The following is a 27,270-nucleotide window of genomic DNA, read 5'->3' on the forward strand; positions in this document are numbered from 1 at the left end:
AGCACACGACTCAGGGCACCGGGAAAGAAGGTGTTGTTGCAAAGTTAGGAGGAGGTGGGGAATCACCATGCCGGAAAGGTCGGCAGCATCCTTAACCGCGGCAGCCAAATGTAGGCTCACCAGTTGGACCATTCACCTCCCAGAACCGTGACAAGGGCTGCTTGTCCAGCATCCTCCGACCTTTCAGCACCTCACCTGGCAGGTGGCTTAAGAGCCAGACGATTCTGCTAATTAGAGCTAATTGATTGCACCCGATGTCCTGCATCCCGCTTATCTGCAGGATGTCCTCCGTCCTGACCGGGGAGGAGTGCTCTGTGTATTTGACTGGTAAGAAGAGAGCCCTATTCATTAGGGAGAAAAGCTTGGGATTCTTGCAGCAAAAAGCAGTGTCTATGGCTTGTCTTTTTTTTTTTTTTTTTTTTTTCCTTTCCTATCACTCTGACTCCCTGAAATTCGCAGTCTTTCGTTGAGATAGCTGTTCCACCCATGCCCAAGAGAATCTGCCAGGGGAAGCCAGGGTCTGCTCCAGAGAGGGAGGGGGGAACCTCAGAGCTCATCGGGAAGCCTCAGCCCCCATGGTCTTCGATTACGCTACAATTTCTTGGGAAATTAAGATGCATATGCCTTGCATATCATATATTATTAAGCATTTTATATATATATTTTTTATGCAGAACGTAATATTTTAAAACAAACAGTGTGATACATGCTATGAAGCTCACGCTCACCAGGATCCTGGTTCTCCCATGCACGTGACTGAAGGCATAAGGACCCACGTCCTTTCCCCCAACTCTGATTCTCACGTCCACCAACAGCAGTGTTGCAGTGTTGCCCCTAGCGAGATACGGCACATGAGCGGAAGGAATGATGTGCAGTTGACAAATGTTTCCCTCCAGCATGACTGGGAGCACTCGGAGACAGCGTCACAACTGAATATCACCGGAATAGATGTTCTGGAGAAAATCAATGTAGAGACAAGTTCCCTTACCTAGAGCATCGAAAGAAGCTAAAAGCTCATTAGGGATCTAACAAATTGCCCAAAAAACCCATCCAGACCTAATCTCTTTCTCTGTATCCTATTATGCTGCTGGTGGTGTCTGAGACACGGGAGATGGCTGATGGTTCATGGGGCTTGAAATCTTCATCTGAATGATTTAGAGTCGAGTTACTATGCAGAAGCATCTTAAGGTCACTCTGGGAGAAACTTTTTTTTTTTTGCAAGGGCTAATTACACAAAAAGTTGCAGATAAACACTCTTGAAAGTGTTCTAACAAGCATAAATGGGCATGTCTTTCTGGAATACAAATAAAAGCAAATATCAAAATTCTACAAAATATATATACGCATACATATATATACATAAATAGTATGCAGACATACGTATGTGAGTGTGTATGTTTTGACCTAGTGAAGCCACTTTTCCTATGATGGGAATTAGACAAACAGGCAAAGCAGATATAAGACAAAGTTTTCTGAGGCTATGTTATCATTGTGAATAAATGGAAACCACTCTTCATCAATAGAAATAAATCATGGAAATAAATATATCAAAGCATAGCCATCCAATAGAAAAACCTTTGTCCATCACGTCAATGCAGACTTACCCATGAGACAAACGTCCTTTTAATATTGCCTGCTTTTGAATTATATTTATGATCATGAGTAAAACAATAAATCTAGGAGGGAGGCCTTTAAGAAGTATACAGAGCTCACGATAGCAAAATAATGGAAAATAAAAGGCGACCAGAGACGTGAAATGCCGTCCACGTTTGGACAGCCCGCAGTGTGCAAAGCCTCCAGCCTTGGGCAAATCGTCGTTACCATCGCCCGGCTGATTCACAGTCAGTGCCGAACGTCAGCGAGCTCCCAGAGTGTGTGGTCGTCAACTTTTGTTCTGAGGTTTGCAGCTTGGCGGCCACTCTGCCCAGTCACGTGTTCCAGCCCATTTCAACTGTGTCAAGTGACTGATCCAGACGCCTGGGCTGTGCTCCAATGTTTCCGCATCGGAAGTTGCATCCCCTGAAAGAAACAGAAGGGACGTGATAAAGGAACTTCCAGGTAAGGAAGCAGAGGAAGCAGGTATCGAATTCGCGCTCCTGAGGGTAAGCACTGAAATGACAGTCTAAGGCTGTTCTGCGATGCTGGAAACCAGGGAGGCGAGGCAGAGCCCCAAGGAAGCATGAGACGCTCCTGCCGCACATGGTGCACACGGAGTAAAAGGGAAGAAAGGCGCAGACAGCTCTCCAGGCGGGAAATGAAGGAAAGGCTGCAGCTGGACACGAAGGTCCCGGGAGCCCATCCAGACCCCGTTCCTAGGACCTGTCCAGCACCTGCAACATGACAGGCGCACGGTAAATGTGGTTGTGCTAATGGGCGGGTGGGTGGATGGATGAATGGATGGATGGGCAGATGGATGGACGGAAGGAAGAAGGAATGGAAAATAAATTTCCTAAACTGAATATGGCCCATTCAGATTGAAAAAGAGACTAAAGAAGATAAGGGTCTACTAATTGAAAGTATGGGGGAAACAAATGCATACCCATAGATATCTTGCAACTTTTAAATTCCAGTTTTTTAAATAATTACAGACATTGAGGGAGGGAAAAGAGTTAGCAGTAGATAAACAGACAAATAAAAAGAAATAAATAAAATGAATCTCAGTTTACTCCACCATACAACCGACAAGATACAAGTCACAGGTGCCTACAGGTGTGGTGGGACGTCACCCGGAGCGATGCCTTTCACTCCGTGAAGTGGCACCCTGTGTGGCCATGCTGGCAGGGATACAATGTGTTACCTTTCCAAGAGAGTAACTTCTGAGATGTGCTCGGGTTAAATGAGAAATGAGTCAGATGTGATAAGGTTGGGAGACACTGGTGCAGAAGATCTTCCCAGAGCACCGACACTTAACGTAGAGCACTGCACAGCTAAGCACACTTTAAAATAAATAAGACAGACATGAGCATTGTAGAAGAAAGCTGGGCAGAGGAAATGAATGCATGCATAAATTCAAACGGCCAATAAATATTCTTAAAATGTTCAATAATCACATTATTTCCCATATGATTTTTCCTATATAAGTGGGAACTTTTATAACAATTGCAATAAGAATTATTCCCAGTACAGGGAAATGGGCACTGCCCTGCTCACCCAATAAAGGTATAATTTAGGGCAAACTGCCTGGAGGGCAATTAGGCAGCATGAGGAGAGAGCCTCAAAACACAGCACCCACTTTGATGAAGGAGTTTTATTTCTAGCAATTTGTCCTAAGGAATCAATCACAGATGTTTCAGAAGTTGTATGTCCACTGCTGTTCTTCGCAGCATAACTTACAGTCGTGAAAAATTGGAAACCACCTAAATGGCTGCCAATAAGAAATTGGTTTTTAAAATATGGAACCTATAAATGATGATGAAATGCAAGAGGAGGATTAGCAGTCGTGGACAAGAATGTCAAATGGAATAGGGTGATGACAAGCCGGAGGGACAGGCTGAAAATAATGCACAGTGGGACCTCAATGTGGTTAAAGTGTGTGCAAATGCAATGCTAGTTTTTATATGCCTACCATCTATGCAAGGAAAAGGGCTGAAATTAAATGTAACCGTATGTTATTGAAGACTTTCTAAGTCAACTTTGCAAAAGAAGAGTGAAGGGTAAAGGCTTCCTCTGCCAAATATTAGGATCCATTTGAAGTCTTGGTAAAATACATGTATTTTTTGGCCCTCAAGAAGGGTCTGCAGAAAAAAATAATAATTAAGTAAAAAATAAAAATAATTTTAGATTTTAAGTAAATAATAAGTAAGCAAATAAAAAGAATGTTCTGCAGACAATGGACTCTGGTGGGGATATCAGAAAGAGACAGATTTGCATAGAAAAATTTAATATCTGATAAAGATGTCACCAGAATTAAGCAGAAAGAGGATGAGTGGTTTAAGGAAACTGGTCCATTGCATGAAGAAAAATAAAGAGGGTTTCCTACCTAATGTCAATTGTACATGAGGAGTCTGGCTGTGTTCAAGACTTCAATGCAAAAGTAAAATTTCAGAGTTAATAGGAAATTTTGTAGGAGAACACTTCTCTGAATTAGCGAGGAGGAAGGCTTATTAAGGAAAACTTCAAACGTATACACCACAACAGGGAAGATGGTGGGTTGAACTCTAAAATTTAATGAGTCCTCTTCCTTTTTAACAGCTTTATTGAGGAGTAATTAATACACAAAGAATCATGCATAGTTAATGTGTGCAATTTGATGGGTTTGGACTCATGCAGGTGTCTGTCCAACCATCACCACCAAAGGGGAACAGACATCCAACGTCCCCCGGAGTTTCCTGGTGTCCTTTTGTGTCTGTTTGCTTGGTTGGGTTTTGCGGTAAGAACACTTGACATGAATTCCACCTTCTTAACTAGTTCTGAAGTGCACACTGCCGTATGGTTAGTCGACCCAGAGCAAATCTCTACTACTGGCTTGTCTGGCACAACTGAAACTTTGTACGGATTCAACAAATTTATGTTGAAAACTAAGCACATTTGACTGAGTTACCGCATCCTGTTGATTCTTATTTTGTGGTTGACTTTATTCCTTTGATAACTGTGTAAGTCTAAAAAGCCAAAACTCTAATCTGTTCTTACAAGCAATGATCAGTGCATATATATAAATTTTAAAAATGTGCAGAAGACTGTAGATACGTATTTACATGCAACATAATGTGCATGTGCAGTCGAACTATAATAATTCTACCTAATGAAACTGAAAAAAGGAAAAAGAAAAAGTCAAATTGGGAGCAGCCATGATGTGTCCTGTCCAAATGAAAGGAATTGATGTCTCGAATAGGCAATAAAATCTTGCAAATAATAAAGAAAACAATTACTCTAAGTTTAGGAAGGGTAAAAACCACAAAGATAATTAACACTTGCCTGCGTAAAACGTCAGCGTCTATAAAAATATGAAAAGATGTTCAAATCAAAGCGCAATCGAAGAAATAAACATTGCACCAGAATCAACGTATCACTCTGCACAAAGTAGATCTGGAAAATTTAGAAAGCTGGAAAGGGCCAGTGGTGGGAGGAAAGGAATTATGTATATAGAAGAAACCAATGTTCACTGCTGGGAGAAAGTGGAGGGCTGGAGAACTTCTAGAAAATTCTTTGGCTACACTGAATCAAGTTGAAAATATTTATAACATAATCTACAGAATGTTTACCGCTGAGTATAATTCCCAAAGATATTCTCACACAAAAAAAAATAGGTGAGAAAATACACAAATAAAGTTGGGAGGGGCTTTGCCAACTTGCCAAGTATAATTACACAATTATACAAAATGTCAGGTTGAATTAACGGAGAAATACACAGTTGCAATCCAAAGAAAGCTCCTCTGCCAATGTTTATAACAGACAAAAGAACTGAAGACGAAATGTATTTCTAGACACAAAGTATCAGTGTATAATGATGAAAGTTTCATAGAATGGTTAGACGAACCATTGCAAACAGATGCATGTAGCTATAAACCTCCAGCATATTCAACAAAAGATTGCAGACCTGCAAGGAGGAATTGACAAATGAACCTATCACGAAAGATTTTCACACCCCTTTAGCATTTTATAAATCAAGCAAACATACAAACAAACAAACAAAAACAGCAGGGAGCCACAGAAGGTTAGAACACTAACAAATCAGATCTAATGGACACATTTACAGCATAGCACCCAGCAGTTAAAGAACACACATTTCTTCCAGGCACACACACATTTACCAAAAATAAGACCAACCCCAGGGCATAAGTCAAACCTCAAGGGAACAACTCCAAAGAAAATAGAAGGGGGGAAAAAAGGATAAAAATGAGAGATAAAAATTAATAATATATGATAGATGAGATACATTTTATAATGTTTAGTATAGAATATATATTGAACATATGACATAGTCATATCAAACATGATAAAATTTAGGTTTTTATGACATTGTATAGAACGCTATAGAATATCCAGTATTATAGAGTAGATTACAGGGTTGATAAAGAGAGAATTTGTTTTTGAAATAAGGAGTATAAAATTCTAGGAAGAATGGTTAAGCAAAAGATGTCAGAGCAAATAAAGAATATTATGGAAAAAATCTATAAATGCATATATAAAAATCTATAAATTTATATATATTATATATAAAATATAAAATATATAAAATATATAGACTGGGATTTCAAAACTGTAGAACAGATAAACAAGATTATACTGTATAGCACAGGGAAATATACACAAGATCTTGTGGTAACTCACAAAGAAAAAAATGTGACAATGAATATATGTATGTTCATGTATAACTGAAAAATTGTGCTCTACACTGGAATTTGACACAACATTGTAAAATGATTATAAATCAATAAAAATGTTAAAAAAAATCTATAAATGTGTATATATATAAAATCTATAAATGTATAAATATAAATCTAAAAATCTATAAAAATCTATAAATCTAAAAAATCTAAAAAAATCTATAAATCTGTCTATGGTGATAAGGTCTTATTGTAAGGAAACAGGGAATGCAGCAGATCTGATTTTCTCAATTCCTGCTTTTCCTTTGGGACACCTGCAGCCCTGGCGCTGTTCCTTGGTCAAACTCTGGGAATGTAACTTCTGGAAGGTTCCAGCAGCCGGTGATTCTGGATGCCAAGGCAGTGGGTCAGGATGTCTGAGGTTAGCAGCGTCAGAAAGATGCACAGAGAGCACCTGGTTTGGGCCCAACACCACGCCTGATCGGATGGCTCCTTTGAGACTTTATCAGAACTCTGAACCCCAACGCCTGCCCGGGCTTTTGTGGGTGTCCTTCGCTGTCATAAATCTTAATTGTGAGTATAATTTTATGTTGAAGTGTGTATTCCTTCCAGTGAATCATGGAACCAGCAGATGGTCCGGGACCCCTGAAACAATGACAAACCACTTTATGACCATCAACATGAAAGCCTCCCCGAAATAAATTCTTAGACATTGGAGCTTAGAAAAATGGACTCAAAAAAAAAAAAAAAAAAAAACTGGAAAAAGCCAGAAGTCCTATAATGATTTTAAAACACAGAATCTGTAAATATTGCAACAAATCAAACACTAGCCCAGATGATTTTACAAGCAATTTAACCAAAACTGCAAAAAAAAAAAAAAAATAGATAAATTCAGAGACTCAAAAAGCCAGAATCTCCCCAAATTGTTTTATGTCATATGGATGTGGCACCAGCCACACTTGGGTTAAATGCCTGTTACTCATCCAAGTGGAGATGTGACTTGGCTGATGGGTCTAGAATTCTGCATAAACTGGAAATGCCATGGGTACATAGTTCAATGGTACTTAGCGATGATGCTTAAAGCCATGAGGCCCTGCCAGAGGACTGAGGAGTAAATTCAATTAAGGACAGAGAGAGTCCACGCTGCGAGCCCCCAGGGACCCAGCCCTTAGAAGCCAGGAGATGAACAGGGAACAGCTCCCTTGATCCTGGAGGAATGGGTCACTGAGACAGGAGGAATTCCAGGTACACACATGTTCAGGTAAAATTAGGGCAATAAATGGAAAGATGGCAGTGTCATTGAATTCAAAATATTGTGAATTTCATAGGATGGGGAAAGGGCCGTGTGACTTGCCCTCCCTTTTACGCCCTCACCCGCCCACAAAGAAGTCACGTTTTTTACCTTCTTTCTGCATGCTTTCCCGTGTCTATATGAAAACCACCTGTTTTAGTGACGAGATGGAAGGTCAGGCATCATTCAAAACTGCTGAATTGGTATCTACGTATGTATATATTATAATGCGTTGACAGCATCCATCTAGAAAAATGGATCTACTCACACCTTTGAGGAAATAATTCCATCTCCCAAAGATAACGCACAATTATGGGAGTTAATTACGCAGCAGCCTCCTTCCAGTATCATGCATCGTAATGGAACCCTGGAAAGAAGACATAAAGGACCAAAACCAAAGAAATGGTTAAATAGGTCGAAAATATTCACTCATTAGGAATGAAAAAATGATGCTTGTGAAAACCGTACCATTTGGGAAGTGTTGGCTTACCAGAAAATGTGAAAAATCCTGAAAATATGCAAGGGATTGTCATGATGAGTAACGTTATATAAAAATTAGGCACAAGGAGACACCGAAAAAAAGTTGAAAGGTGCTCAGTTCATAAGCTGGGAGAGTTTCTGTTACAGGAATATACACAGCGATGCCTGCTTCTTGTTTCTCCCTCCTTTAGTTAATTTATCAAGCTGTGTCTCTCCAGCTGAGAAACAATCCCATGGTTTTCAGAATTAAAACACGTTATTAGTTTAAAAAAAAAAAGCCAAGCTTAAGAGATGTGTTCAGTGATGATTTTTAGCATAAAAACTGAGCCCAGGTCACAGCTCCCAGGAAAGTCTGTATAATTAAATCATTGAACACGACAGGAACACACTTTGTCCATTAGGTCGGGATGAAGTTTGGGCTCCAGGGTTTCAATGTTACAGTCAGGAAGGTGTGCTAAAGGAACATGATCGCTCGTGTGCACGCGCCACGTCCTGAGAAGTCAGCTCAGGCATAGAAATTAGGTACAAGAGATGCTCTGTCTCCAAGGAGACAGTTTCCTCTACCTTTGCATCCAAGCCCCTTGGAAAGTTTGCAGCAGATCCTCTGCGCTGAACACGTCCAATAAAAAATTCAATGGACTAACAATGCCAACATCCTTTCAGCTAACTAAAAGATAAAATGCCTTACCTACATAAATATTCCACGATGTAATATTTCAGAGGCCAAGAAAAGAGGGTGAAACAGAAAAACAAAGGCAGGGAAAAAACAAAACAATTTTATACCTGGTGTTCTCCAAAACATTGACAATCTCTGAGGTCTTCATGGACAGCCCTTCTCCTTCTGAAACTGAAAACAGCAACGTTAAAACATCCAAGTTAATTCAAGCGAAACTACGGTAAGAGTCTGCGCAAGAATTGAAATCAATCTGTGGGGAAACAGCTCAATAATTCTTATTAAACCCACAGCTTATTTTAAAGCAAGCTCCGGCTTAGTGGATGCAGAGTTATTTTATGAAATAAGAGTTTGAATAAGAGACAGGAGAAAGTAGACAGTGCTCACGCGTCCTAGGAGTCGGTTTGCCAGAGTGGATTTTTCTAGATTGAAAAGTGATGCTGACCGTGAATCCCCGAGAATGTGTAATGATTCTGCTTTCCCAGCCCTGCTCCCAGTTTCCAATACTCCTCCTCTTCCCATGTCAGAGTCCGGGAAAGGAAGGCTGAAGTGGAAGAAAAAAAAAAATCACAACCAAAGTGACTCAAGAAGACTCACTTTCAATATTTTAAAATCTAGTAGATTTAAAGATTTTCCTGAAATGACAAAAAGTGTGAGTCAAGGATGGTGAATAGCATTTGAGGCTTAGTAGGAATGCATTTTAATATTAGGATTTGCTCCCTTGATCAATCCGCCCCATATCTTGTTAGAGTAACTGCGAGGAAAAAAAAATTCTGGGTAACGTAGTTAGAAAAGGAATCTTTAAAAGGATGCCAAGATACAAACAGACTGAAGAAGACGGGAAAGCCAGGATCGCAAAGCAACTGAAATTGGGGACATTTCCAGAGTCTGGAGGGTAGGAATTTAATAATAATAATAATATTTGTAGTAGCTTTGATCTATTGAGAAAATATAATAATTATTATTTATAATATTATAATAATATTATAAGTATCAACTAATTATTAATATTGTTGATAATTAATAATTAATATTACATTAATAATTAATATAATATTAATAATAATTAATAATAAAATTATTATTATTATAGTAGCTTTGATCTATTGAGAAAATATAATAATAATTATTATTTATAATATTATAATAATATAAATATCAACTAATTATTATTATTGATAATTAATAATTAATATTATGTTAATTAATATAATATTAATAATAATTAATGTTGATAATAAAAATAATAATGGTTATTATTATAGTAGCTTTGATCTATTGAGAAAATATAATAATTATTGTTTATAATATAATAATATAAATATCAACTATTATTATTGATAACTAATAATTAATATTGTGTTAATAATTAATATAATATTAATAATAATTAATGTTGATAATAAAAATAATAATAATGATTATTATTATTATAGTAGCTTTGATCTATTGAGAAATTACAATGTAAGAGGCATTATGCTAAGCGGTCTGCGTGCATGAAGTCACTTAATTCTCACTACCCCTATGAGAAAGCATTTTCCAGCCTTCAGGTGACAAAGTCAAGGCATCATAAGAGGCTTCCTACGAAAATTCAACAGCTTGTAAATGTCAGGAAGTCTCACTGGAGAGCCACCGTTGTCACTGGCGGTGACTCCATTTCTCTCAATGGGATGAGCCAAGGGATCAATTGGCCCCCATTATTTTTTTTTTGCATTTCACCACTGCCTTCAAGGCCCAGAGTACCAGGGGGACACTGGGACCTGGAGTCCTGGGAGCAGTTCTCATCAAGTCCGCTTCCACGCCTGCCTAGTGAGGTTAGACCTAATATGAGACACAAGTGATTCTTTCAATCAGTGAGCATCCTCATCTACTGTTTTAATTTCTTCTGCACAGGCAGAAGCTGGTGCATTCATCACTGAGTCACAGTGCTTAACCCAGAGGGTCACCCCCCCCAAAAAAAAGTCAGTGAAAAGGCAGAGAGCAAGTAAATTGGAGCCAGCCAGCTTGAGAGGACAGGTGCGATTCCATTGTCCCAGGAATGGCTCGCACAACTCTGTTCCTCCTGCCTCCTGCCTTTCCTCTCGGTGCCCAACTGGCCTTAACCTTTGATGACTTCTGAGCTGCATTTAAATCTCCCTCTCAGTTCTAACCGTGGTGCTGCTTTTTTATAGACTACAGGGTGTTGATGCAGACCCAAGCTTGAAACCAAAGTTGAAGCCAAGTTGAAGCATGTGTAAGAGTTTCCGCATTGAAGATCCCAGGGCGGTCAAAATGGATGTGCAATGAAGGACCCATCTCATGGGGTGAGCCAAGAGGAGGCTGGGGCGGTGGAGGGTTTCAGAGGAAGCAGCTAAGTGGATCCCACACAGCTCACAGCGAAAGCAAACCCCGTCAGAGCCGGCCACCTGCCCTTCAGAGCAATACCCACCTCAAGCCACAAGAGGGGAGAAAAAAAAAAAGCAATAAAATGTTGAAAACTGCCAAAGTAAACATTCCAGTTGAGCTTGTAAGCCAAACTGCATTAGGTCTAAAGGGTGTCTTTTTGTCTCTTCTCAATTTCACTCTCCCTCTGGCTTTCCAGTTGGGCTTTTAAAATTTAGCCGTAATTACATAGGTTCACTGCATTTTTCTGTCATCTAATCGTGCCGCAGCTGTTCAGAGCTGCGAAATGCGTCTCACTACACAGTTGAGGGCATACTTGCCTCTCCCACGTGCAGACCGCGACCCCGGGGGAGTGCACACACTGAGAGGCATCAGTGATGGGGTGGACGGACCTTTCCCGTGAGCATGCCCTGCAGTTTCTGGTGCAAAGCCCCAGGGAATGTGCCCTGTGTGGCCTCCACCTCCTTGCACCTTTCCAGTGGGTCTTCCTGTTGGACCAGGCAGGTAGCTAGATACAAGCCAAGAAAGGGGGACCCAGGCCACATGGCGGGGAACCATGCATCATGTGACAGATGGGTGTCCTTGGATAGACCAAGAAAAGCAGGAACCTCCAGGCTGATAAGAAACCATACATTGTGGGTTCACAAGTGTCCTGGTGGCAGACAAAGACGGGTGGGACAAGGCAGGAATCTCCACCATCTGAATGTAAACTTTTGTTCCTTATGACCTCACCCGACTTCCGCATCAAGACTAAATAAGGACCAAAAATCCCTCATCCTCCCCCAGGAAGGTGGAGCTGGGATGAAGATCGGGAAAAAGGACCCGAAACCCATCCCCACCAATGAATATTCTGCCCGTTCATTTTTACGCCCATGTACCCAGCTTGCCGAAGAACTCGGGGAAGCTACCCACCTGAGTCTGCCCGCTCTCCCCTTGAGAGCAAACTGCCTATCTCTGAATAAATCCATGCTTTCTTTTCTTGATCTCCATGTCTCATTTCCGAATTCTGTCTGAGACGAGACAAGAACCTTCTCGCCAATGACTAACATGCCCATTTTCACAGTAAATGAGATCCGGCCAACTCAGGGTGCCTCCCAGGCGCTTCTGATCCCCCAACATGATGGGTGCTGGAACTCACTCCAATCCAGTGACAGTGCCTTTACACATTCAGTTGCTCCAGAGCCTTCTCTCAGCCTGTTTCCTGGCTTGTCTGCAGTTCTGAGCACCGTTCTCATCTTAACAGTTGACCAGGTCATCGGTCCCTCGAACAGCACAGTGTAATAAACATACAATGAGAGCCACAAGTGCGATGTTAATTTTCTATTCGCCTCGTTAAAAACAAAAAAAAAAAAAAGAAAGAAAAGAGGAGAAATGGGTTTTAATAATATATTTTATTTAATTCAGTGTGTTCAGAACATTGGGCAGCACATCTCAGTACGTGGTACCAGCCACGTTTCACATGCTCGGCGGCAAATTGTGTCTGGTGGCCACTGGGCGGGACAGGGAGGTCTAGAACGTTCTGTGCTCTCCAAGCAGGAAGGACTTTGCTTCCATGACATCATCACATGCACATGGTCCTCGCCATCCACCACGGGAACGCTCAAGGCCAGGGAAGCCATGCAGCCCAGCCAGCGTCACCCGGCTTGTACACTGTGGAGCTGGGGCTCGGACTCAGGTCTGATCGCAGAGGCCTCCCTCTTTCCATTTCAACACCCGTCTCCCCACTTCCAGAAAAGATGGACTCACCAGCCTAGTCCTGTGCCCGGCTTCTTCAGGGGTGCCCCCGTCCCCCAGATCCTCTCGGCAAACACAAACGAAGCATCAATCACCCCCTCCAGTCTGTCTCCTTGTCTCTCTGTCTCATACACACACACAGGCAACATACCCTCAGTGAACTTATATGAGCCAAATGCCAAAGCGTCTCAGATGCTTGACCAGTTTGCTACTTCACATTGACTCCCCTGCCCCCACGAGTCTTGCATTTCTCAGTATCCTTAACAGCCGAGTCATGAGGCTCATTTTCTTATTTTCCACTCTCCTGAAACACTTCGGAGGTCTCTGGTCGCCTTTTCATACCATATGAAATGGTTATTTCTCAGTCTCCAGGGCGAAGCATGTTGTCACATCATAGGAACAGAGCAGGTGCTCCCAGCAGGTTGGGCGTGACTCCAACCAGCAGGCTCTCGGGACCAGGGTGTCAGGATGCTGTAGGCTCTCAAACACAGTAAGGGTACGTTTCCTCTGCTGCATCCTCAGGGAGACCGCACTGTCCTCCCCCTCGGTTGCCAGAACACCAGGAGAAATCCTCTGTCGTCCCTCCTGAGAAATTGTCCTCATCTTCCTTAGAGCCAGCTGAGAAGTCTCAGACCACCTGCAAGTTGCTTTCTGCTTAGAATAAAGGAATTAATTTGTTCCAGTCGTAGAGTTAAGCAGGGTACATGTCCAGTGTATCAAATGATACGTTACAGAATATACATGGTGTATATACACATATAAACATGCATGTGTGTGTTCACATACATAGTACCTATTTTTAAAAACATTCTTGCAATATCATAGCTGTTTCCATTTCCAAGATAAGCCAGTGCTTTTGACAGTAGCAGGGGCTCTATGATGCCATTTTAAAAGAAGCTAAAAATAGGAGCCTCTGATTTTACCACACTGTGATTTAATTCTTCCACAGACAAAGGTTCTATTGATTTGAGCCTGTGCAAAGAACTGCACGATTCTAATATTCAGCAGGTAGCAAAAGCACTGAAGGAAGTTTGATCCACTTCAAACAAAACGCTAAGCAAAATGAGAAAACTGTAGAGAAACGGAGTGGCTGTGTATGGCATTTTCTCTGAGCGACAGACCAGGCAAGGTTAGGGCCTCTTCAATACACCGTTTGGGGGGTGTAGTCAGTTTATAAATTAAATTATAAACACTTCCATTGTTCTCTGCTATAAACTCTGATTACGACCAAAGGGAGCAACGTCACCTACATCAGGAGATAAGGAATGAAAGGGTTGGGGCGGGTAATGCAGGAAAAAAATATATAAACGTTCAGAAACATGGGACAGGAAGGGAAAGAGGGAGAGAGGAACTTCCAGTAAGAAGAGGCTGTGTATTTTCAGCTGCTTTTAAAGACTAGATGGGAACTCGCAGGAAATGAAGAATGTGGTGATACAATTAAGATAAAAGCCATTAAACAAAATAACGCAACTTTGCAGCTGAACGCAGCCCCATAGGATGTTCGTTTAAGAGGAAATAAAAAAGTAAAATTTACTTTTATCCTTAAGACAGACTTTAATTCTTTCAGTGAATGGATTTGAATGACAGTCGTGGGTAACTCATGAGCTACAGATATCCGACACCAAAATTGCAAGAGAAACATGGTTTATCGATTCTTTTCGAGAAAAGATAGCAGTTTATCTCCCCTTCCTTTCTCCCACGCTCTGCTGTCTTTGTGAAAAATCTCTGGCTCCATCTTCAGAGAAGTCATGTGTGTGCAGCCTTGAGGGACTGATGTGTGAGAGCCCAGATGAGTTTATCCAAGCCATTCAGCCCACTGCCTCCCTTTGCAAAACAGACCACATTTCTGGACGGCCGAGAAAGCAGAGACAGACTTATTGCCTAGCTCTATTTTTTATGCTAAAATTATTCTTGCAAATTGATAATATATTTATTTCCAGGAGTAATGAACAATCTGTTTGCAAAGGAATCCTACGTGGGGAAATATTGTTGACACGCTTCTGGAGCTTACAGAAATATTTCAGAGGGGAAAAAAAAAATTAGCAAGTCAGGGATGGCGGGTGGATGGTCAGCAAAGGGCCAAAATGCCTTTGGCTGGTCATTCATCAGCTCTGAAGGGAGACTGCTCAGATTCGGAATTAGAAAGCTTAATCCTAACCTTCTAACTAGAGATTTGGTCCAGACCATGCGCTGGAGGCCAGCGGAGGTTCCTGGATGAACAAGGACCCACAGCGGGAAGGTCTGCTGTCCCCAGTGTCCCCCACAAGAGCTGAGACGGCTGACACTTTGACAGCTCGCCACCTTCAGCTGCTCTGCAAAATTTAGCCGGGATTTTGAGACAAGGGGAGCGATGGGGTTCAAGGTCAAAGAACAAGAGAGACTAGCAAACGGGATTGCCTTCTCCCCTCCCGAGGCCCACATCGCAAAGGATTAAATCTATTAAGCTCACAGCTACGAGGGAGCGGGGCTTTGAGGGCAGATGGGGGAATGTTTATAGGCTGTCTTTAAAAAGCCATCAGCAGACACTCACAGGCCATGAGAAAAGGGCCTGAATGCCTCCCTATTTCCAACAACTGAATTTAAATCCAAGAGAGTCACTACCTACATTATTCACTGCTTTTCAATAAAAACTAATTAAAGCTACTTAGGTTTTTAAGCGGTGGGCCCGTGACTGCCACAGAGTGAGTTCCGATTTGCCAGACTGTTCATTGAGTTTTCAGTAAAGATCCAAAGGGAGAAAGAATCAATGCTTCTGGGCTCCAGCTCATTCGTCCCCGCGTTTGCCAACAGGCAGGGAGGAGAACTCAGACTCCATCTTCTCGGCCGTCGTGTCTCTCAGCCCCCAGGAGACAAAAAGCAACATTCTTTGAAAATCATTGTCAGGATCTCAGAGACGATGCTTAGACCGGGCTGGTACCCAGCTTCCCAGCTGGGTCCTTATTTCCTGGGGATGGGAGGGGTGGCAATTGCCCATCACAGAACATCAGTCACATGACGTTCAGGCCACTTTCAACTCCATTTTTTTTTTGTTGTTGTTGTTGTTCCCTCTAGAAAACACCCCGGTTCTATTTTAAAGACATCTTTGCATTCACAGAAGGCCCCGCCACGTGCTCGCAGCTGGCTGCTGTGAAGGGAAACTCGAATCCTGGCCAACGACAGCTTTCATTTGGCCCCTGCACAAAGGCGCTAGTTTGAAATTCTGACTGCGTCTTGGGGGAAGTAAGACGTACCCCCAAATTTAGAAAATAAATTCAGCTTGTCGCCTGGCCTTCTGCCTGGAACAGCTAGTGTTCCCCGGGGGAAGTCGCACCCCTGTGCCCTCGTGCATCGTAGGGTGCAGGTGATCCGTAGATCAGAGGCAGCATCTTTCCAGCGCAGCTGAGGGCACGGCTCCAGGAAACCAAGCCGACCGGCTCACGCCAAATGAGCATCCGTGACCCCGAGCAGCTTGGTGCAACTTGGGGGGGTTCAGGCGTGGATTTCAGGGTGGCGCACCTCCGCTCTGCTTGTTGGATTTCCCCCCAATTCACCGAGCCTCTCCTGCAGGAAATACGCACTTTGGTTCTGAGCAAAATCATCACGCCTCCCTAACTGTCCATTTTCACTTCTGCTCCACAAACAGGTGCCACTGAGGACACGTCTGTTTCCTTGGCAACCTCCCATCTTCCCCAGTCCCAGGTGCCCCCTGTTGTCTCCGCGTGCAGGACGACACCTGTCAGCAACACGCAATGCGAGGTCCATGGCCCCCTCTGCCACCTAACTGTGTGTTCAACGTCTGACTTCCCCCCTGGGAGGAGACAGGGTAGAAAAAGGACCGTGAACGCCCAGGTCGGCGCATCGTTCCCAGAGCTTAGCACACTGGAGGGAAGCAAGACATGCAGCTGAATTTATAAAGAATTATGAATTTATGAATTTATAAAGTTGATTTTTACCCCCATAAGTAGATCGCAATGTCCTTAAGATTACAATTCTACATAACAGCTTACATAACTAGCTTTAATTTTTCCAAATCAGTACAGTATTGTATAATACCGTATGTCCAGAACGTGATTTTGCATTTTTTTAACGATTTTGGGGGGGCTTTTTGGAGGGGGGGCAATTAGGTTTAATTATTTATTTATTTTTGGAGGCAGTACTGGGGGACTGAACCCAGGACCTCATGCATGCTAAGCATGCACTTTTCCAAATGAGCTATACCTTCCCCCTAAAATTTGCCTCTTCTTTTTTTTTTTTTTAATATTTATTTGTTATTGTATTATTTAATTTTTTTTTATTTTGGTGGCGGTGAAGGGAGGTAATTAGATTTATTTATTTTTAGAGGCAGTACTGGGGATTGAACCCAGGCCCTCTGGTATGTTAAGCAGGCGATCTGCTACTTGAGCTAAACCCTGCCCCTGGAAAGTGATTTTGATTGGCTATTTCATTAAGACGATTTTTCCCAGGAGATGCTGCTGTTTTGTTTTGTTTTGTTTTTTCCTAAAAAGGTTTCCTCTGATACAGTAGTTTCTGGCGTTCGAAATTCCAACTCTTTGGCGGGAGCCCTGTTCACCTATGGTATTTGCAAAGAGAAGACATTACTGAGGCACAAATTAAATCTCCGTGTCTGGGAAACAGTGAGCAAACCTAGTAGATGGCCCAGCACTCACTTCTCTTCGTGGTTCTGTTTTCATTGGCTGTAGGTCTTCCTTTAATCACCGCAACCCCCGTGGAGAATACAAATTAAGTGGTACTTGCAAGTTTGTTCTTGAAGGTCTGAAAATGTCAAGGTTCTGGTTCACTTTGTCTCCAACATAATCAGATGCAAAAAAAAAAAAAAGAAAACCTCATTCTTCAGTGCGTGACTGTTTGCAGGACTTCTCTGTCTAAGATAGAGGCACGTTCTGATGATTTTGCTCACTTACGAAGGGCATGATACACTTGTAATTGCACGCCGTTGTGATGTTCCACTTCGCTCAAAGGAAAGCAGAGTGAAGATGTGGAGTGTTACAGTGTAGCTAATTAAAATCACTTTCTGGGCAAATGCTAAACTGTACTGATTTGGAAAAATTAAAGAGAGTGATATAAGCTATCACATAGAGTTGTAATCACCAGGATATTACAATCTAATCAAAACAGATAAGTCTCATTGGAAAAAAAATTCTTATGACTCATTAATGTGTGTCCTGCTGATTGAAGGTAATGGGGATAATTCTGATGTGGTTTAATGCAGGTTTCTCAACCATGACGCCACTGACAGTCAGAGCCCAAAAAGTGTTTACTGTGGAGTCTGTCATGTTTGTTGCGGCATCTGGTCCGTACACAGCTGATGCCAGTAGCCCCACCCCTGACTGACCAAGCCATCCCACTCCTGGGCATATATCCAGAAGGAACCCCAAAGACATCTGCACCCCAGTGTTCACAGCAGCACTATTTACAATAACCAAGACTTGGAAACAGCCTAAATGTCCATCAACAGATGACTGGGTAAAGAAGCTGTGGTATATTTATACAGTGGAATACTACTCAGCCATGAAAAATGGCAACATAATGCCATTTGCAGCAACATGGGTGGAACTGGAGAATGTCATTCTAAGTGAAATAAGCCAGAAAGAGAAAGAAAAATACCATATGAGATCGCTCATATGTGGAATCTAAAAAAAAAAAAAAAAACAAGGCAAATGGAGGAAGTATGTACAAAGAACCCTGCACACGGTGCCCAAAATGAACCTGTTTAGGGCAAAACCACAACAGATGAGTGTTGCTTCTTAGGGAGGCAGCTGTTTGCCAAGGTGTTTCTAGGCCTGAATCAGCCAGTTTGAGTGCAGCCGGGGTTCATAGCACAGAGCCCTAGGATGAAAATGTGGTAGGAACCATCCAGCAAATGAGAATGTCTTTCCGCTCCCCAACCCCAGGTCCCCCCCGCCCCGGGGGCCTCCACAGGGCCACCCAACAACGTCACTCCACGTATTGTTCCATCGCAGGCGGATCCTTGTTTCCCCTGGTTCCTCTGGGGATGTTCCAGGGCCTGAGTCTCTCCTCCTCTCCCTCTTTGGCCCCCAAAACCATACAGCTCTCTCTGCACCCTAAGAGCTTTCCCCAGAATGCAGGACTTCCAGTGCCAGGACTGGGACAGTGTCCAGCCAAATGGGATACACTGGTCAGTCACTGTTAGGGGGGACCTGTATCCCTGCAAATGCACGTGAGGAAGCCCTGACCCTTGCTGACCCAGGACCCAAGAAGGAGAGTTTATTTGAAGCTGTTGCTGAAATAAGTAGTCAAGAGGGGGTCATGCTGGAGCCCCGTGGGCGAGTCCATAACCCAGTGTGCCAGGCGTCCTCCTACAAGGGGGACAGCGGGAGACAGTCGGGCATGCAGGGAGGAGATCACAGTTACGCTGCCACCAGCCAAGGCATCAGGAAAAGCCAGGAGAGGGGTCTGGAACAGACCCTTCCTTCCCATCTGCAGACCGAACCAACCCTGCCAGTGCCCCAGTCTTGAACTTCTGGCCTCCAGCCTTTGAGACAGTCAATTTCTGTGGCTTAAAGCCACCCAGTTTGGGGCATTCGGTTACAGCATCCTTGCAGCCCCACACAGCCACCCGGATTGAAATTGACTGCAGAAGTTACAAAATGTTTCTCAGTGGTGCTGCACTGTGTAAGTGTCAGAGAGGAGATAAGCAGGGGGGTGGAGTGGACGGAATTAAAAGAAAAAAGAAGGAAGGAAGGAAGGGAGGAAGGGAGGGAGGGAGGGAGGAAGGAAGGAAGGAAGGAAGGAAGGAAGGAAGGAAGGAAGGAAGGAAGGAAAGAAGGAAGGGAGGAAGGAAAGAAGGAAGGGAGGAAGGAAGGAAGGAAGGGAGGGAGGAAGGGACGGAGGGAGGGAGGGAGGAAGGGAGGAAGGAAGGAAGGAAGGAAAAAGGAAGGAAGGAAGGAAGGAAGGAAGGAAGGAAGGAAGCTGTCCCAGGCTGTGCATCCTGAGATGTCTCTGGTCCGATGCGCTCATTCTGCCAGCCTTCTTGGCAGCCTGCTCTGAACTCCTGTGCCTTCTCGGAGGTTGTTCATACGCCATCCATCTCTTTTCCACGCAATCAGAATTCTCATAAAGCCCACGGCTGCTCTGGCAGGACAGAGCCGGGGGTGGAGCGATACCAGCCATAAGGATAAGGTGCAAAGATGCAATCCCACAGCCCGGGGCCAGCAGGCAGAGCCAGGTTTGCACTGAAATAGCAAACCCTTGGGGAGAGGGTACCGCTCAGTGGTAGAGTGGGTTCGATCCCCATAACTGCCACTTAAAAAAAAATTAATAAGTAAATAAACCTAATTACCCCTGCAATGAATAAATAAGTAAACACAATTTTTTAAAAAAGGAAGACTGAAGGGCCAAGTAGAATATTTTTCTTAAAAAGTGACTTATCAAGCTCTTGATATGGAAGAAATTCTGGCCCCCCCCTCCAGCAGAGGGGCGCCCCTTGTAAGTTCCTGTAACACAGTGATTCTGACGCTTCTGTATTATTTCTGTGTATTATTACGTATTGGGGGTGAGGCTATCGCTCAGTAGCAGGGCACCTGCTTAGCACGCACAAGGTCCTGCGTTCAATCACCGGTCCCTCCACTAAAAATAAAATACTGCTAAATATAAAAATAGGTAAATAACACGTTTCTTCTGCAGAGCACGGGGAGCGATACTCAGTATCTTGTCGTAACCAATAATGAGAAAAAATCTGAAAAGGAATACATGCATGTTCACATATGACTGAAGCATCGTGCTGCGCACCGGGCGTGGGTGCAACGTTGTAAACTGACTCTACTTCCATAAAAAATTTATGAACAAGTAATTCATTAACTAATTAATTAAACCTAGCTACCTCCTTTGCCAGCCCCTCCAAAAAATTTTTTTACAGTGTTACACAGCAGTATCATGGCAGAGACTTCGATTTAAAATGTTAGAATGTTTACAATGTTTTTTTTTTAAACAACATTCTCTCATTATAAATACAAGTTTTGCTTCAATCAGGTGTGCAGGTGATCATTTTCCCAGAGATCTGGGGACACAGGCCCCACAAATGCCCCGGCCTGGGGGCCCCACGGCCTCTCCAGCCTGGCCTCGTCGGGCCGGCAGGTGCCCGGGGCTGCACCTGCATGGCTGTGATTTCTGCCTGCTGCTTAAAATGACTTCTCACCACGCTTATTTCATAAACGACCACAAACTGGAGGTCAAATTCCTGCAAGCATTCCCAGTTACACGTGTCCAACAGAAGGAAAGCCGCCTCTCTCTTCTGCTAAGAGCCCCCAGACCAGGGCAGGCGCGAGGACCCTGCCGGGCACGGGCCGGCAGGAGCCTTGTAAGCAGCGTCCAGGGGAGCAGTCTGCCCCTGAGGTCTGACTTTCAAGGAGCGACGGGCAGTCGGCGCCTTAGAAAACCAGCGTAAGCTGTGGCCTTGCTCCCGGAAACAAATTTAAACCCAACCAAAAATGTGGGTGCATTTTTTTAATAACTGATGGAAGCCAATGTTGTTCTGCTCAGGTTTCTAAATCTTCCAGCTGCCAGGCACCCATTTGCCCTAAAGGTGGATTAAGAATTCTCTTCTCACAATGCAACGTAACAATATTTTATTTTATTTTATTTTTTATTTTATTTTATTTTTTTATTTTATTTTATTTTATATTTTATTTTATGTTATGTTATGTTATGTTATGTTATGTTATGTTATTTTTTATTTTATTTTATTTTATTTTTTATTTTATTTTGTATTTTATTTTATTTTATTTTATTTTATGTTATGTTATGCTATGTTATGTTATTTTATATTTTATTTTTTTTTATTTTATTTTATTTTATTTTGTATTTTATTTTATTTTGTATTTTATTTTATTTTATTTTATTTTTTATTTTATTTTATTTTATTTTATTTTATTTTATTTTTTTATTTTATTTTATATTTTATTTTATGTTATGTTATGTTATGTTATGTTATGTTATGTTATTTTTTATTTTATTTTATTTTATTTTATTTTTTATTTTATTTTGTATTTTATTTTATTTTATTTTATTTTATGTTATGTTATGCTATGTTATGTTATTTTATATTTTATTTTATTTTTATTTTATTTTATTTTATTTTGTATTTTATTTTATTTTGTATTTTATTTTATTTTATATTTTATTTTATTTTATTTTTATTTATTTTTATTTTATTTTATTTTGTATTTTATTTAATTTTAATTTTATTTTATTTTATATTTTATGTTATGTTATGTTATGTTATGTTATGTTATATTTTATTTTATTTTATTTTATTTTATTTTATTTTATTTTATTTTATTTTATTTTATTTTATTTTTTATTTTATTTTATTTTATTTGGAAACCTCCTTCTCCAAGAGAGAATTTCAATGTCAGAGTAGGATTTTCCGACCGAAGCTCTGTGGTCACATTTTTTTCTGAAACGTGTTTCCGTCGCACGGGAGCATCAACCAGGGAGGCAGAAAGACTCCTTCTTAAGTAAAATGGTGAAAAAAAAGAGCGTGAATTAAAATCGCCTTGAACGTCTCTGGTTTTCCATCACGGCACGTTCAAAAACCACTCTTCTTCATAGAATAGATTTAAGACTGTCATCGATGGGGTTCTAGTCATACCAGCTTTCATTGGCTTTTCCATACAGACAAGGACTTCGATGGGGAGAAAGTTCATTTCCTTGGCTCGGCTCTAACTGATGTGCAAAGAGTCCTCACGTGAAAGAACGGTGGCTCATCCAGTCCGACGTTTTTTCTGGAAGGATCCCTTAGAACAGGAAAAATCTGTCCTCTGGGCCATATTTAGGGTTCCTGCCCCCATGGAAGGAGCTGTGTGGCCCCAGGTTCTGGGTCCTTTTCTCTGCACCATAAACTTTAACTCTTGCTTAGAATGTGTTCTCTGTCAATAAATTTCACTGCACCCATTTGCACGGCCGCAGTCCCTTAATATCACAAAATGAGATCCTCTCTCTGTCTCTCTGCCTTTTGTGGTCCGTACGTGGCTGTAAAGACTCTCCCTCGTCCCTTGTGAGTTGTCACCGAACCTTCTTCTTCCTTTTCTCTCCATCTTAGTCCTCAGCACATCACAGGCTTTCTGGGAGTTCCTTGCAGCAGCTCAAAGGTTTCTATCTGTTTTTATCCTAAAATTCAGTGCATCTCCCATTGACCCTACTCAACCACACTGCTAATGACCAGCCAGTTGTCTGGAGCACCCGCCAGTCTACACGGCCAGCCCTGCCTGGGATCCAGTGGGAGGAAAAACAAAAATGGGTCATGGTTACCGTGTTGAGTGAATTCGCAGCCATCGGTCTTGTAGTCAACACGTGGTCAGCAATCAGTCCAGGTTGAATGAAGAAAAGGGTAAATGAGCAAACATTGCAGGTCACACAAACCCCGGTGGTGGATTCAAAAATGACACTGTTTCTCCTGCCAGTCTCCAGAACACGGTATCCCAAACACCTGAAATGCAGCTTGGATCAAGCACGATTCTCTGAAAACATCTCCAGACCCAGGAGACCCCCAGCAGCAACAGGAAACCATCTTCGATGCAACAGGACCCAGGAGGCAAGGACCGGCTCGCTGCCAATGGGTCTGGGCAACATTTGAGGGCGGCCAGATAAACACCAATGAAACCTTTATTTTTACTTTCCTTTCACATAAAGGAAAGAATTTTGTTGACAAAGCAGCTTATCGGTGAACCCTATGACCCTCACACCAATCCTTGATTACAAAGATCTGCAGAAAAGCATCCCCAATTTTAAACCACAAGCCTATGAAATGAACGGAGGAGGGTGGAGACCGGGGGACCACATGGACCAGTGATGGGGCAGCAGGTGGGGAGGTGAAGAGCTGGGTGACTTTGGAAGGTCTCTTCAGCCCTCAGCCCTCAGTGTTCACAGCCCCTCCTCTATAAACGGGATGTGTGTGTTGACTTAGGGTGGGATTTGGGGAGAAAAAGTCTAAAAGATTTCTAAGCGTCCTTTCTAGTCTGATACTCAACAATCTGTGACTCGTTCTGTGAATGGGCTCAAGCTAAATCACTGCTGGAAACTGTCTGAACCAGTGCATTCTTCCTTCCTCATTGAGGCAACGTTGATACATCACAATATAACAGTTTCACATGTGCAATCTAAAGATTCGACATTTTGTATCTCGCAAGAGGATCACAGTAAGTCAAGTTAACACCCCTCACCTTTCATAGTCAGAAAAAAAATTTTTTTTCTTGTGATGTAGATTTTTAATATCTATTCTCTTAGCAACTTTCAAACGCATGATCGTATCAATAACTATCTTCACCAGGCTGTGCATTTCAGCCCCATGATTTATTTAGTTTGTATGTTTTGACCGCTTCACCCACTCCCTAACCCCTGCCTCTGGAAACCACCAATTTGCTCTATGTATGAATCTGTTTCTGCTTTGTTTTTGTCTGTTTGTGATCTACATTTCATATACAAGTGAAATCTGTTTTTTGTTTCTCTCTGTCTGACCTCTTTCACTTAGTATAATACCCTCAAGGTCCTTCCATGTTGCCACAAACAGCAAGATCCCATTCTTTTTCATGGCTGAGTACTATTCCATTGCACCTATATACCACATCTTCCTCATCCATTCATCTATGGATAGACACTTAGATTGTTCCCAGGGATTGGCTGCTGTAAATGATGCTGTTGTGAGCACTGGGGTGCACATACATTTTTGAATTAGTGATTTTGCTTTCTTCCAATGAATACCCAAAGGCAGGACTGCTGGATCCTACAGTAGTTCTGTTTTTAATTTTTTTGAGAAACTTCCACGCAGTTTTCCATGGTGGCCGCACCAATTTGCTTTCCCACCCACAGTGCAGGGGAGTTCCTTTCCTCCACATCCTTGCCAACACTTATCCAGGATCACCGTTCTGCAAGGTGTGAGGTGACGGCTCATAGCGTTTTGATTTACATTACACACTTTTACTCTCCTCCTCTGTTAATTCTGTTCACCAGAAAAAGGAAGTAATGGCCTAAAATGTGGCAAGGCAAACAACAATTAAGAACTCTACCAAATTCTTGCAGGTGGACAAGTACAAATACCTAGAATTAAAGTATTTTTCACAATCATTTCCTTAGGAATGTAGAGCTTGTGAGTGCCGTAGGCAAGTTTTTTTTAAACTCAATTTTTAACATGCCTTCCTAGAAGGTATTTGGAGACACGCTGGTTGTACAAACTTTAAACAATGCTGCTGCTAGCAGAAAAAAGATGCTAAAATTAAAAAAAAAATACTGCCTATTACCATATTGGGTAGAGCCCACAGATCTCAATTTATATTTGAAAATGAAAATGTTTGAAGCATGATTAAGAAGAGGCAGGAAGGAGGGCACGTTGTATAAAAACCAGCCTCATTTCATAAAGGAGATTTTTTTTTTATAATGACTTTTCTGACAAGATTAACTGATGCTCAGGCCGGTGCATTGAGAAACAATGGTATTCCCATCAGGGTACTGCCATGACTTTCCATGCAGTTTTGCCTACGGGGAGAGAATTAATTGGCTGGAAGAGGTAGGCAATTTAATTTTTCATTTTCTAATCATTAAAATTATTTTTTGACTTCCACCCAAAGGACCAATGGCATTTCTTATTGAATTAAATCTTGAAAAGAAAAAAGGAGGAAAAAATAAACTTTTATCATTAGACCCTTGCATGCTTCGAAATTTCTCTGAGGGTTCTCAGCACCCCATGGTCAACACATGAGGAATAATCCGCATGGTTATTCCACCTGAAGTCAGCAGTCAGGATTCAAGCGTGTGTCTCCAATAACATCCCAGGGCGGAGCCCAAAGTGGAAAAAAAACTGACACTTTGATTTCCTATCAAAGCCCTTGAGGGAAACCCAACAGAATGATAATAAATGCCATCTTCTTTCTATCATCTGTGTAACCAGGGTGCTCTCCTGTCTTCATCATAACCATGAAATGATTTTAAATACGAGGACACTGAGGCTCCGAGTGGGGAGAACCCACCAGCCGTGTGGTCACTGAGCCAGCGTTGAGTAACCCCAGCCCCTCGGCCACCCTGGGTGTCCTTCCAGTCTGCAGGTGTCACCTTCCTCAGTCCAGACACAAACAACCCAGCAGGAGGCGGAAGGCAAGGATTCCAGAGAGAGGCAGAACCAAGCGGGCAGTGCAGGCTGGACACCAAGGCTCACAGGAAACACCTAAGAAAGTTCTGAAAATATGAATGCAAGTCTACGGATGCATGTTCAAGACCGGGACGTTGCGCAGTACACCACAAACTGACACCTTGTGATTGATGGCACGTCAATTTAAAAATGAATAAATAAGTAAAAAAATTTTAAAAGGAAACTTCCGGACCATTTGCTGAGAAGGGGCCTCCTACGGCTGCTACGGGTCATTCTGAACCCCAGGTCCCAGCTCGGAATCCATGCTGAGCGGCCAAACCCGTGCAACCCTGAGCCTCCTCCTTAAAGTCCAGTGGGTTTTCTGCTGAGCCAGCATCAGGGGGATGCGAACCGTCCTAGGAGTGGGTTGAAGGGAAGGAGGGAAAACACCGATCAGTCACTGAAGAGGCTTGTACGATCGGCAAGCCATTTATCTTCCGGAGTCAGGGAGGTCTCGCCCCCCGACCAAGGTCCAGAGCAATTACTCGGTGAGTGGGCAGGACTCTGCGCCAGGCGTCCGCACGGCTCCACGTCCAAAAGTCCATTTTTCAAAGTCTCTGTATCAGACGCCCTGCTAGACGGCTCCCCTCAGACTCCCAAAGAGAGAGGATTGAAACGCGCGATGCTTTGAGGTCAGACGAGCCGGCAGCGGGCAGCGAGGAAGGAAAGATGCCCCCCCCCCTCCCCCCCGCTCGGGTCCCTGAAACAAGAGCCCTTTTACATTCTTTCTATTTTTAAACTAAAACTAATGCCTCTTTTGTTCCCTTTGGCTTGCAGGGGAAGCAATAAATATTCATTAGGGAAGAACTGTAGAGTGTGGAGAAGCTGACAGGGTGTCAGAAATGCACATTGGTACTGCACTGATGTGTAACAATTGCACGTATTGTGTTTCTTTTTTTTTTTTTTTTTCCTTCATGGAGCTTTATTTTGGAAGAATGTCTGTGTGTGTGTGTGTGTGTGTGTGCCTTCCAAAACGATGAGGAAGACGAAGCTTTATCTCTGATGATGAGGCTTGAGGAGAAACACAATTTCTTGGCCACAGGAACAACTGGTAAATTAACGCTAGCACTGGCATTAGCACCTAACTTCAGCAAAATCTTCTCCACACAGTGCCTCTGCTGAGTGACGTTTTCTCGTTCCTTCCATCCAAAGAGGCCCTGGAATCAACGCTTTAGTTGGATTCCAGTGGAGAGAACCTCACCCTTGGAGAAGAAACGATGCCGAGTAGAGATGGAAAATTCGGTGGAAAAAAATCCAATTGTGGGCAAGCCATGAGCCCTCGGGGACCCTGAATGGTTGGGGGAAA

The 27,270-nt window shown here is 42.5% G+C and overlaps 1 long non-coding RNA gene across 1 annotated transcript in view; it reads right to left on the bottom strand.

The window, feature by feature from the left end:
- Positions 1 to 397: 397 nt before the first annotated feature.
- LOC135320032 (uncharacterized) overlaps positions 398 to 27,270 on the bottom strand; it is a 285,059-nt gene continuing 258,186 nt past the window's right edge. Inside the window, exon 2 of the long non-coding RNA XR_010379160.1 lies at positions 398 to 430. This is a non-coding gene — a long non-coding RNA (uncharacterized LOC135320032). The remainder of the gene's footprint in view (positions 431 to 27,270) is intronic.

The sequence above is a fragment of the Camelus dromedarius genome, chromosome 35, assembly GCF_036321535.1.
Source record: "Camelus dromedarius isolate mCamDro1 chromosome 35, mCamDro1.pat, whole genome shotgun sequence".
NCBI classification, from domain to species: domain Eukaryota; kingdom Metazoa; phylum Chordata; class Mammalia; order Artiodactyla; family Camelidae; genus Camelus; species Camelus dromedarius.